A 13,313-nucleotide genomic window follows, 5' to 3' on the forward strand; every position below is an offset into this window, starting at 1 on the left:
GGTTTCTCCATGTTGGTCAGGCTGGTTTCGAACTCCAGACCTCAGGTGATTCACCCACCTTGGCCTCCCAAAGTGCTGAGATTAAAGGCACGAGCCACTGCGCCTGGCTTCCTCTTCTATTAATACATCCAGTGCAAGTCATAGGTCAGAATTACCTTGAACGGTCATTTCCATGGGACTCCTTAGATTGGATCATTGACATTATACCATTCCTTTTATATTATATCAGTGAATGCGGAGTTTGGAAAGACAGTTGTTCACTCCGCCCATGTACCTTGGGTTGTGACCACTTACGGTAGCTGCATTTTTCCTCTGTAAGCTGAATAGCCTTCACTGAGCCATTTAGTCATTATTGGGTTGCCTTGTGACTTAGTGCAATATTATATTTTGAAGTAAGCACCATCCTCAGGTAAAATCCTGACTGCATTAATACCATGGAGTAAAGAGTAGAGTGAGATTTGCTTTCTCTGTCTTTTAACGTAAAGGACACATGGGGGACTTTTATTTCCAAGTAAAATTTAAAATTGATTAAGATGTTAAATACACTTCAAAATATGCGACTTTATTTTAATGTCTAGTGTTAAGATGAAATTGAGACACATCCTTTTTGTCCCCATCAGAATAAGTTTAGCTACAGTTCAACAAGGCACCAAATAGTTAGTTAACAGCCATTTGGGCCATCAGTAGATCCATTCCATAACATAATTAGCAGAGGCCTATTTTTATTGAATTGAACAGTCAAAACAGGTAATATTGTATAGTTATAAAGATAGTGTAAAGGCCTAATACATAAAACTTAAGTTCTTATATACCAACACCTTCTGCTATAATCTAAGATCAAAAGGTTATTTTCCTCCAAATTCAAAAGAAAGTTTACAAAGAGCTTTATAAGCAAAGAAAATATAAATTGCTCTAAAATATTAAATGTACATTATTTCACCCACTTTTGTTTCAAAATAAATATACAACATATTAAACAAAATATAAAGGAATAATTAATAGTGGCAGAATGCATCATAAAGTGCTATAATCTTTATGTTTTAAGAGCATAGATATTCTTGAACTCTGTTCTTAATGTCAATAGAAGAAAAGACATATCTTCTGCTGTGGGAAATGTACAAATTTATAGCCCCTTTACAGAATTGATTTCTACTTTCATGGAATAGCATTGCTATCTTGTGATTTTTAAATTTTATTTATTTATTTATTTATTTATTTTGTGATGGGGTCTTGCTCTGTCGCCCAGGCTGGAGTGCAGTGGTGCAATCTTGGCTCACTGCAACCTCCACTTCCCGAGTTCAAGTGATTCTACTGCCTCAGTCTCCCAAGTAGCTGGGACTATAGGCACACACCACCATGCCTGGCTAATTTTTGTATTTTTAGTAGAGACGGGGTTTCACCATGCTGGCCAGGCTGGTCTCGAACTCCTGACCTCAAGTGATCCGCCCACCTCTGCCTCCCAGAGTGCTGGGATTACAGGCATGAGCCAATGTGCCTGGCCACAATTTTTTAGTATATTTCTTCTTGGTATTTTTATTATGCTGTTGTGTTTTTGCACCACAAAATAAAATGAAGCTGGATAGAGCCAATCTAAGACCAGATTTAGCCTACTGACAAGAAAGTTTTAGATTCAGACCAGGGTCTTCTACAATCCAAATTCTCCAAGAACAATAAGGGAGTTTTCAGGGTGATGAGCAAAGTTGGTGATTTCCTTACCATATGACTGGGAAGTCCCATGGTTTATCAAAATATCTGTTATTTTAACATTATTACACATGTCAGTTGCCATTGCTAATCTGAAGACTTCATGCTCAGTACGGATTTGAAAATATCTTTATTTTATGACTATGAAAATAAGACAAATGAAAAGGCCAGGATTCATATCCCAGCACTGCCACCTATTAGCTGAACTTAAACAGTCTCTAGGTCTCAATTTTCTCCATCTGTGAAGTGGAGATAACAATAACACCTACATGTAGGCAGGTAGGCTTGCTGTAAAGATTAAACGAAGTAATTTATATAGTAAATACATTATCTAGTTCTGTATAATATTCTATAGATACCAATGGTGATTGTTTGAAGAATGATTTTTTTGTCTTTAATTGCTCATTTTAAAACATTCTTGTTCCAACATTTGCTGGGTCTCAAAGCCTCCATTTCGAAATAATAAAACTGCCTACTGAGGTTTGGACCTCTTTCAAATTTCCCAGCATGTGTCATTTTTTTCTTTGAATTCAATATCACACTTAAATGTTTAATGTATCATGTTTGAAAGGTATCATTGTGGAATAAAACACAACTTTCGCTTGTTTAATATGACCTTAACTCTCACGTACCTCAGGCTTTGTATAAATTGCTCATTCTGGTCCAGCCTAGGGGATATTGTAGAATACTTTACACACTAACTCTAACCATTTAACCAATGGTTAATAAATCTGTAATATTCAGACTTGTCAATCTTATAGTTTAAGATGCACAAAATCCATTTCAGAAACCATATAATATAAGGAAAGATTAAAATCTTAAATTAAACCTTTTTCCTGGTGCCTAGAAGGATTTTAAACTCAGTAAACAGTCAAATGATTTTGACTTGTGTATAATCTACAGTAGATTTTATTGGAAAGTACCTCACGCTGTGTTTTGATTTGGATAATAAAACATTTTCTATTCCTGAATGGTCACAAATATATATTTTAAACAGAAAGAAAATAAATTTGTAAGTGGAGATTGTTTATTTGTTCACAATAGTTTTCTAGGTATTCATCATACTCCCTGCCATTACAAAATGATTACATCACAGAGCTGAATAATGGGCAAAACAGTCCATGCCTGTAGTTCCCAAACCTGAACGAACATTAGAATCACCTAGGAAGCTTGTATAAAGACAGGTTCTCAACCCCAAATTTACTAAGAATCTCCTGGGATAGAGTCAAGAAATCTAGAGCTTTTAAAAAAAAAACTCCACATATGACTTTGATATGCTACTGAGTGCTTTTAGAAATAGTAGCCCAGAGGACCAAGGAACAGACCTAGGTATTGTTGAAACCAAATGATTCTGGAAAAACGATGTTTTACTGGGTGTGTTAGTGGCGTGCCAAGACTACAAGAGGTAATTGTGGAAAATGGCAAGCCGCTGAAGGGAAAACAGCCACGTAACAATAATGATCTCTGCAGCATGAAGAAACTAGTAACTAGGAAGTTTTACCTACCCATCCAAATATCTAAAAGGACTAGACGTGATTTACCAAAAGCATGGATCACACTCACCAAGTGAAATTGGTGAATTACAATAATTTTTTTCTCTGAAAACAAATCCACCAGTTTCTCTTGAATGTCTAAAGCAAGCTTGTCCAACCTAAAGCCCGGGATGGCTTTGATTGCCACCCAACATAAATCCATACACTTTCTTGGGTTTTTTTGCAATTGTGTGTTTTAGCTCATCAGCTATTGTTAGTGTTAGTGTGTTTTATATGTGACCCAAGACAATTAATCTTCTTTCAATGTGGCCCAGGGAAGCCAAAATATTGGATACTCATGGTCTAAAGCCAAAATACTGGCTGAATTTTATTTGATTTTTTCAATATGCACTTTGTTTTGTGGTTAATATGAACAGAGTAATCTTAGACAGGTAAGTTGCTGGGAGAAAAAAATGTCTTTGTGGTTACTTGGCAACCGAAAAATTACCTAGACAATTAACTGGATTTTCAGTTTTCAAATTATTGTTCCAATGCTATAAATAAACTAAGTCTTAGTACATGTTTATAAGTCCTACTAGTGAAAGGTAAGATCTAGGGAATAGTGACAATACCCAGTGGGAGAGTACCTGTGATACTGATAACAAATGTCGTGTACATATATTCATATTACTTGGTGTATTTGCCATTTGTTAAACTCCTACTATGTGCCAAACACTGATAAGCTCTTTCTCTGCCTTACCTCAGTTAATTTTTATACAAACTCTAGGAGACAGGTAATACCATTATCCCCATCTTAAGGTAAGAAATTTGAATATCAAAAAAGTGATATAATAATATGCTCAACGTCACACTGCAGAGCCAGGATTCAAATTCAGGTCTACTGTCTGCTACTGCCTTTTAAGACTAGTTCCTTCCTGTCTTTGGCATAACCCTTAAATCCAAATCGACTTTTCATTTATTGACCAAAGTCTCTCAGATTTATGATGGATCAACTATGATGTTTGAAATAGTAGCTCAGAGGGCCAAGAAACAGAGCTGGGTGTTGGTGAAAACCAAATGATTCTGGGAGAATAGTATTTTACTGGGAGCATCAAAACCAGAAGAATTATTCTTGGAAGGTGGTGAGCTCCTGAAGGGGAAATATCCACATGGCAGCAATAACGTTTTGCAACGTGAAGGAAGTAGTAACCAGAAAGCTTTACCTACACATTCTAGAAGGAATAGACATGACTTAAAACCAGATTCGCAGGTAAACCCTCATCCACTTTACCTTATTCTTTCTTGATAAATGTCAGTAGTAACATTGCCAAAACACTCCAAGCTCTAGAAAATCAAGATCTCTAGCCTTTTGAGTATCATTTGAACCTCTAAATCAGGTGACATACAAACAGCATATCCTTATAAAAATTTTGCTGAATTAATGGAGGAACACAATGGTGAGCGAGCCTCCACATCTATTATGCAGTCAAATGTAAATTGTGGCTATCCTGCCATTTAAAATTATTCAAACATTTGATTTTCTCTTAAAGTCATCCTTCCTCTACATTAACTTAAACAGACACACACACACAAAGAGAGGCAGAGAGACAGAGAGATATTTCTTCTTTAATGACAAACAGAGCACATACATGTATTTTCCAAAGACTGCCTCTTGTCTTATGGATGTGCAATTTTTTTCACCTTTCAGAAAAGGACATATTGTTTTCTAACACGGAATGGGCTCCACTATTTTGTTGTCCTCTGGCCTTGGGCAAGCTGCATGTTTCCCAAGTTCAGGTTTCTCATCTTTACAAGGGGATATTAAATGCCTACCTTATATTGTTACATGAAGTAAATGAGATGGCATGGTACAACTCCATTATTGTTTGAACCTTCATGTAACATAAACCACGTTAGTTTATTCCTAAACATTCCCTCTCACCTTTTACCAGCTCTCAACATTGGATCAGGACTTTTGTATTCATATTAAAGAGAGCATTTGTATTAAAGCGAACAAAGGATATATGTTACCTTAATAGGTTAAAAATTATGGAAAATTAAATAGCAAATGCTTCAAATAAAAATGGAGATAGATAACCCTGCTGTTTAGGAATCTAAACATTCAAAATTATTTAAACTCTGAAGGTAATAATGAGTGTTTCTAATTTATCAAGATGATGACTGTATTTTGAACTGTTCTAGCCCTTAATCATGTTCTAATTAACAATGCCATTGCATTAAACACATACTTTTTCTCACTAAGGATGGTGAGTCATTTAGGTTTAACACACAATATTGAAATACTGGTGCTTTTCCTTTAACATTAATATCTTACTCCATTAAAGAAGGAATTAGCAACAATTCACTGAGAAATAATTTTTATTAATATTGCTTTAGAAATATAAATGTTTTTATTTATCATTTTGATTAAAGGTTACCTAGCCATAATATGGTCTGTTTATGGACGTTAGACATCTTGGCATTCAGTTAACTCATCAGCTGCAGTGTATTATATCGGATACTATTCATTTAAAGTCAAAATTTACATTAGCTTTCTAAAGGATTCACGTTACATTAATTGGGATGATTCAACATTGACAGTTGTTTAACTTTTCTTAACTTATAAGTGCAATAACCAAATGACGAGGAGTGGTGAGTTTCAGAAGAAAATGTAAAACTCACTTCAATGGTTTGCATTTTATTTTGGATATTTAAAAATGTATCTTTCATTATTGAGTTTTAATATATGCTAGGCATTTTGCTAAGAGATTAACAAATATCTCATTTAGTGTTCATAATAACTTAATGTAGTTTGTCCTATTGTTTTTCTCATTTTACTAATGAAAAAGGTCAATTTAGACACTCCAAGCAATTTTCTCTAGGTTATTCTTTAAGTAGGTGTCAGAGCAGGGCTGACCTACCATGGGTCTGAGTCCAAGTGGGACTCAAAACTACTATTCTATATTTTCTCGATATTTTTCCACCTAAACAGTGCCTAAAGCAAATGATTTTTCATGAGTTCTACTGTAATCCCATTTAAAAGCTAAAACACTGATTTTTGCTTTATATATATAGGAAGTATGAATGAAGACAATGTAATTCAAGATCAGTCCACCCAGTAACTCAATAGAATCATTTTATTTGTGGCTCAAAACTTCATGGGATGTAATTCATTTGCCTTTGGGTACATTGATTCCTCTATTCGTGTAACTAACATGGAAATGATTTCTGAGCCCCACTCAGGGGCAAAACATGGTGCTGGACACCCTAAAAGTTACAAAGAGGAAAAAGACACTGTCCCTCTTGTCAGGGACCCTACCATCTAGTAAGGTAGAAAAGACATAAATGATAAGTATTATACAACCAATGTTAAATTTCCATACAGTTGGTATGAATGAGTTCAAGAGGGTCCTGTTTCACTTCTGTTCCCCCCAAAAGGCCTAATCAAGATGCCCCTACCTATATAGTGCAGAATTTAGCTCGATTTGTTAAAAGCACCATGTTAAGTGCAACCAAGTGTTGTGAAACAACTGCCTCTGTCAAACTGAATTAATAGTTTTCCTCTTAGAATTTTCCTGTTCCAGCTCCTAAAAAAAGATTTAAAAAAGGATTATTGATTGACTTGTCCCATTGTAAAGTATGCACCTGCTGTGAAACGAAGCCATGGAGAAAAAAAAAAGTTGAATAATTTAACTTTTTTATTTGTAAAGATAATCAGGGTTTTTCTGATTACATCTTAACTTCATAAATGTTAAATAACCTATCAGCATCTAGTTGTTGTAAATTATGAAAAGGAGCATTGCAAGGAATATTAACCAACGAAATCCTTGTTCTTTAGTGAACAAGAAAATGTGTTATGGCAGCTTGTCATTGTGCGACTGGTAACTTTGACACCAAATAACAAAACTGCCATTTGCACTTAGGGTAAATTGGTTCACCTGAGCTTCTACTGCTCCTCTTGCTCTGACATAAATTTATGAACTCGGGAACTAACCAAGTCGTGTGGCTTCCCAGCTGACTTTAACAAATATGCCCATTTCATTTCATTTAGTCATCAGAATACCAGGAGGCTCAGTCGTTTCAGACTCATTGCAGATGGTATAGCGTTTGTAGGAACACAAGAGACTTTCGTGTCACAGTCCTGTAAATTATGACAGTGGAGGGGGCTCTCTTTCCTAAATGCATGTCAGTGTTTGACATGTTCACGGCTTAGAGGAGCATTTTCTGTTTCAGCACCTCATAGGTATATGTAAAGGACATTTATTTCTGATTAACGAAGAGGTGAAAAATACATTTTCTACGCTCATGGTTTGGCTAGCCATGTTTAAATCTGGATTAAGATTATGTTTATATTTGACATGCGGTAGAAGCACAGTTTTGTTCCCTCATCCCCTGGGAGTCCTGTCGTTTTTACAACAAAAGTTTCTTCTTGAGGAATGCAAGGCCTGGAAGCAGAACAGTAGGTACAGACTGAAGACATAAAGTAAAACAACCTCAGATGAATTCGAGGGAATGCCACTCCAAATTACTGCTAAGAATGAATAATACAATATTTTCATAGGAATGCAATTTGATCGTATCCAAGTACACATAAAAAATAAAACCAGATAACAAAATAGTGTTACAAAGACATTAACTTGAATGAATGTAACATTTATTTGTAGTTGGAATAGCAACTTTATTTGAAAGATGGATTCAAAAGTGTTTGAGGGCACATGAAAACAGTGCCATAGCTGTTTTTTGTTCTGTATTTCATTTTGTTCCATTTTATTTTGTAGAGATGTTGACCATTTATTAAGTACTTTCTATGTTATGAGAATACATTAAAAGGATTACAGTTATTTTCTAATTTAATCCTCACAACTCTCTATGAGGTAGCTATTAGTATCATCATTTTACACATGAAGAGACAACATTCATAGAGGTTAGTTAATTTGGCAGTGGTCGCTTGGGAAATAAGGGCAGAAGAAGGATTTGATCTGTCTGACACCACTCTGTGGTTTGTCTAGTTCAACAAGAATGATGGCATGTTTTTTATGAGTGTGTGTTTGTCAAACTTTTCTGTGAGAACTGTCCTAGGAACAAAGAAGACAGGATGAACATGCAATCCCAGGTGGTCTGAAAACAGAGCCTGAAGCAATCATCATTAGCTTGCAATTTCTTTAACGTCTTGCTTTTATCTTAAAATTCATGTAAATTTGCCATTGTATTCCAGTGTTTGTCTTCATCCAAAAAATAATACATTATACGATTTATCGTTTGGGAAAACATTTTCTACTAATCTCATTGGCTAAAGAGTGATAACACTGTTATATTTCAGGATATTAGGAAAATCTGAAGAAAACTAAGCCCAGTAACAGGTTCAAGGTCCCGGCAATTCTTCCCGTCTTCATTTTATCATAAATATGTGGGCTCACCGCGAGGCAGAGGTTTCAGTGAACCAAGATCGTGCCACTGCACTCCAGCCTGGCGAAAGAGCAAGACTTCATCTCAAAACAAAACAAAACAAAACAAAAAAGCCCTGTGGTTTCAGACAACAGCTTTTATTACTCCCTGTTTTACTGCTATGGCAGGGTAACAATAGGGAGAAATGCCCAAAATGTGATATGGAACGCTTTGTCATTCCAGGATACTCTGGATGGACATTTCCATAAGCATATCTTCCTGCTGAAGGTCAAACTGCAAACTGAGAGGGTCCCCAATTCCTTCTTCAATCTCTCTTACTACCTCAAGCAATATGCTCCAAAAAATATTCTTTGCAGAGAGGAAGAAGCAGCCTGATTACATTACTCTTTATTTTACCTCTGGCACAGTAGTTAAATTTTTCTCATCCATTAATGAACTGAGTCTCAGATGGTCTCTATAATCAATTCTCCTTATCCAACTCTCAAATTTCATTTTAATTATTACAGTCTTGTTGAGTAAAAACTGCCAGTTTTGTCATGGAGTGGTGAATTAGGACTGGAAGAATAGCCTTTAAATAGGCCTCTTATGTGTATTCACCATACCAGTAAAGAGAAAAGTTATTTTTTAGGCATTTAATTTTGTTATGGCATCTTTTCCTGTTTCTTTATGGAGAAAAATAGTATAGAACTCTTTATTACCTGAAACTAAGTGGAAGTGTCATGGGTCAGGCCAACTTTTCATCCCATGTCTAGGGTAGAAAATACACACTGAGTTCATTTTAAAGCAATAGCGAGAGACTAAAATTACATTGTCCTTTGGTTACAGTATGAACAGTTATACTTGTTCAGCACACTGGCACATCAGCATAAACATTTTCTTCTGTCCTACAGTTGGTTCATTCCGAGGTGACTATTACAGAGTCTTCAACTCTACAATTGGCTAGCAAAAGTTCTAATCATTCACCATACATATAATTTTCTAATCTTGAACTTTTAGAAAGAAAAACTCACACCCAATTTTAGTGAACAAAGAAACGGGATTCTGCTGGTTCCCCTTCCTCAAACAGGGAAATATATGTTTCCCAAATTTTCCACATCAAAGCGATATTCCAAAAAGAGGTACAGTAAGTCCTTAATGTCATTGATAGGTTCTTGGAAACTTCAACTTTGAGTGAAAAGATGTATAAGGAAACCAATTTTAGCTTAGGCTACTTGACATAAGCAAGATTTAAGTTGCAAAGCATATTTCTGGTCAGGAAAACATCACCAAACTGAACATCATCAAAGAAAGACCAAAACACTTCTAATATTAAACTGAAATAAATATGAGCTATACATACATTTAAGAAAGATTAACAGAAACAAGATCATTTTTAACCTAAGTTTTGGCAAATCAGCGAGTGACAACAGCCATAGGGATAAATGTTTTTGAGCAGAAATTAGAAGAAACTCCCCTTACCACCATGCATTAGTAAAAAGCAATCACAAATAGGGCAAGCCCACGGAAGGCTTTTGTACAGCATTGTTTATTATTATGCATCTATATGATAGTAAGACACTTAATGAATCTTTACTTTACAACTATTCATTCATTCATTCATTTTCTGACACACTTTTTCCAGTTCAGGGTAGGGGTGACCAGGGCCTAACCACGCAGCTCAAGGCCATTCCGTCACAGGGAACACACACACACACACCCACACTCACTCAGACTAGGACCATTCAAACACACCAATTAATTTAACGAGAACATCTTTAGGATATGGGAAAAAACCAGAGTACTCATAAAAAACCCACACAGACATGGGGAGAACATGTAAATTTCACACAGACAGTGGCTGCAGCTGGGAATCAATTTTTTTCCTCATCAATATTAATGAAACAATGTTGAATGAAACAACATTATTCGAGGACCTACAGTACTATGATTGTTCCTGTATTTGAATATACTTTGATATGAGCCCATAAATCTCCAGGGCAGGTGTATTTCAGGTTGGGATACTTGGTCTGCAGAACTTTAAATTTCTACCTATAATATGCTTGTTCCATCAGTAATAATTCTTACTTACCCATCATTTGTTTCCTTGCTTCCGAACAGTCTCCAAGAATGACTCTGCCTTACTGTACATGTTTTCTCAAACCTATCTTGTCATTTTTCCCCCAGGTGTCCTACTCTAAGATTCCATTATCAAGGAAAAGCATAAGTATAGTGATATAAGTGTTGCTGTCAGATGGGCCTAAGTTCAAGTCCTAGCTTCTCCAATTAATCAGTGTGCAATCTGAAAGAAGTTATTTAACTTATCTGAGTTTTAGTTTTCTCATCTTAAAAAACAGTAGTATTTATCATGCAGTATTGTCTTAAGGGTTCGTTCATTCATTCAATCAACTAACATTTATTGAGCTGCTACTTTGTGCTAAAGTCTAGGCAGTGGAACCACATTGGAGAAAACAAAGTCCTAATTTATACAGTTGACATTCTAGTAGTATTAAATGAGATAATGCATGCTGCCTGGCATAACAGAGGGATGCAATAAAATGACTCTTCATGTTCGTACTACTTCTGCAGGCATTGTAAGGACTTTCAAACTGGTTTCCCTATGTCTTGTCTCTCATGTTTTTAAGCCACTATTCACTTCCCAACAGTGCTATCATTCTAAAATATAGATAGACTCGCATCTTCTTGTTTTTACCTGCAAAGTCTCCTTGTTGCTGATTATATATAAAGCCCAAATTTCTCAAAGAAATAATTGATGAAATTTAGTGGTCACTTGAGTTTGGGAGTGAAGAAGGCAGGATCCACTCTAAAAGTCTTACTCTAAGATTTCCATCCTAGGAAAATGGGAAGATGGTATTATGACTTACCAAAAGAGGAAACCTAGGAAAAAGAACAGGCTTGGGAGTGGAAAATATAGCTAGTTCTGTTTTAGACTTGTTGAGATTATAGCCTCTGAGGAATATCCATGTAGAAATGCCTAGTAGGCTGTTAAAAATACAAAGCTGTAATACAGGAAAGATAGAAAGCTAGAAATAAGAGTTTAGGAATCAATGATAGAATGTTAGTAGTTTAAGCTACTAGAATAAATGTACCAGATAGTTTAGCCATCATGCTCTAAATTTAAAATAAACATTCTCAGTCTAGGTTGCCAAATTTTACGCAATCTAGCACCTTTCCTGAGGAAGCAATTGATCAGTACTTTTGAAGATGATCAATATCTCCTTCAGACACCTCTTTTTCATCTATCCTACACAAAATCCTGAGCGTCTTTGGTTTGTACCAGCCCTTCCACTCGGTAAATATACAGGCCACATCTATAAAAACCAAAACCACATTTCATTCCTTAGACTTCATCTCTCTTAGGTCATTGAGTCCTGTGCTTTCTCAGTAATGTTATCTGTAGATTCCACTGTTTCTAGAGTAAAGATAGACTTATGTAGGTACTACAGAAGTAAGTAACTAAACTCATAAGTGTTAAAAACTCTCAGATCAAGGAGAACATGTAATAGCAAATTCCATTATATTCTTCATTCAAAACTCATATCTTGTCCTTGAAAAAGTATGCCTGTTGTTCATGACCAAATAAAACTTAACAAGCATTTAATTATATAAATAGATTTTGATGAGGCTAAACTGACAAGACCTACTTTCTTTAGGAAGGAATGGTGAAAAATGGCAATAATTGAACCCAAATTTTCTATGTATTTAGGGCCATAAGTCTTACTGGCAGTGAACTGTCCCGGCCCAATAATTAATGCACTGGGAATTCTCTAGATAGACCATGATTTGATATTTTATGGGCTGTTATGTCAAGGATCCATATCAGATAGGAGGCATACACAATGCTCGACAGAAAAATTATTGTCACAAGCAAAATCAGTGTTGTTTTTTATGAACTTTAAAAGTAAGTAAGCCTAGAAAAAATATACGACAACATAATTGCCTTATATGTTTTAAGTGAAATGTGCCTTCATTTTATTTGCCAATAGAGTATATCTTTAAATAGAAATATTACACTTTTAAAATAGATTACACGATTATGCACATTTCTTACTTTTGGAATACACAGTCTAATATTTCCCAACTTAACTTTTATGCAGCTTTTAATTGCTATGTTAAGAAGTATTTATTTTTCAATTACAACTTTTTTTTTTTTTTTTTTTTTGAGACGGAGTCTCACTCTGTCACCCAGGCTCGAGTACAATGTCACGATCTCAGCTCACTGCAACCTCTGCCTCCTGGGTTCAAGCGATTCTCCTGCCTCAGCCTCCCAAGTAGCTAGGATTACAGGCACACACCACCATGACTGGCTAATTTCTGTATTTTTAGTATAGACAGGGTTTCACCATGTTGGCCAAGATGGTCTCGATGTCCTGATGTCATGATCTGCCCGCCTCGGCCTCCTAAAGTGCTGGGATTACAGGCACGAGCCACCATGCCCGGCCTCAATTACAACATTTTAAATAGACATTATTTTTAAGAGACAAACATTTGTTGCCCATTCTGTATTTATATGTGTGTGTGTATATATATATATATATATATATAGATATATATAATTTGTTTATGTTCTCTCTCTCTCTCTTTAAAGGGATTCTCATCCCCAAAATTCCTGTGGAGTACAATGTCTTACTCAATGATGGAAGTGTAACACCTCTGGCCTTCTCCGTTGGTCATCACCAATCCACCCTTCTGGAAAATTTGGCTCCATTCACACAGTATGAGATAAGGATACAA

General features: G+C 35.7%; 1 protein-coding gene across 1 annotated transcript in view; it reads left to right on the top strand.

The window, feature by feature from the left end:
* The window catches only part of USH2A (usherin), an 821,881-nt gene that overhangs the window by 688,703 nt on the left and 119,865 nt on the right, over positions 1 to 13,313 (top strand). The gene's annotated exons all lie outside the window — the stretch shown is intronic.

This window comes from Rhinopithecus bieti, unplaced genomic scaffold (assembly GCF_001698545.2).
Source record: "Rhinopithecus bieti isolate Rb0 unplaced genomic scaffold, ASM169854v2 scaffold_1673, whole genome shotgun sequence".
In the NCBI taxonomy this organism is placed as follows: domain Eukaryota; kingdom Metazoa; phylum Chordata; class Mammalia; order Primates; family Cercopithecidae; genus Rhinopithecus; species Rhinopithecus bieti.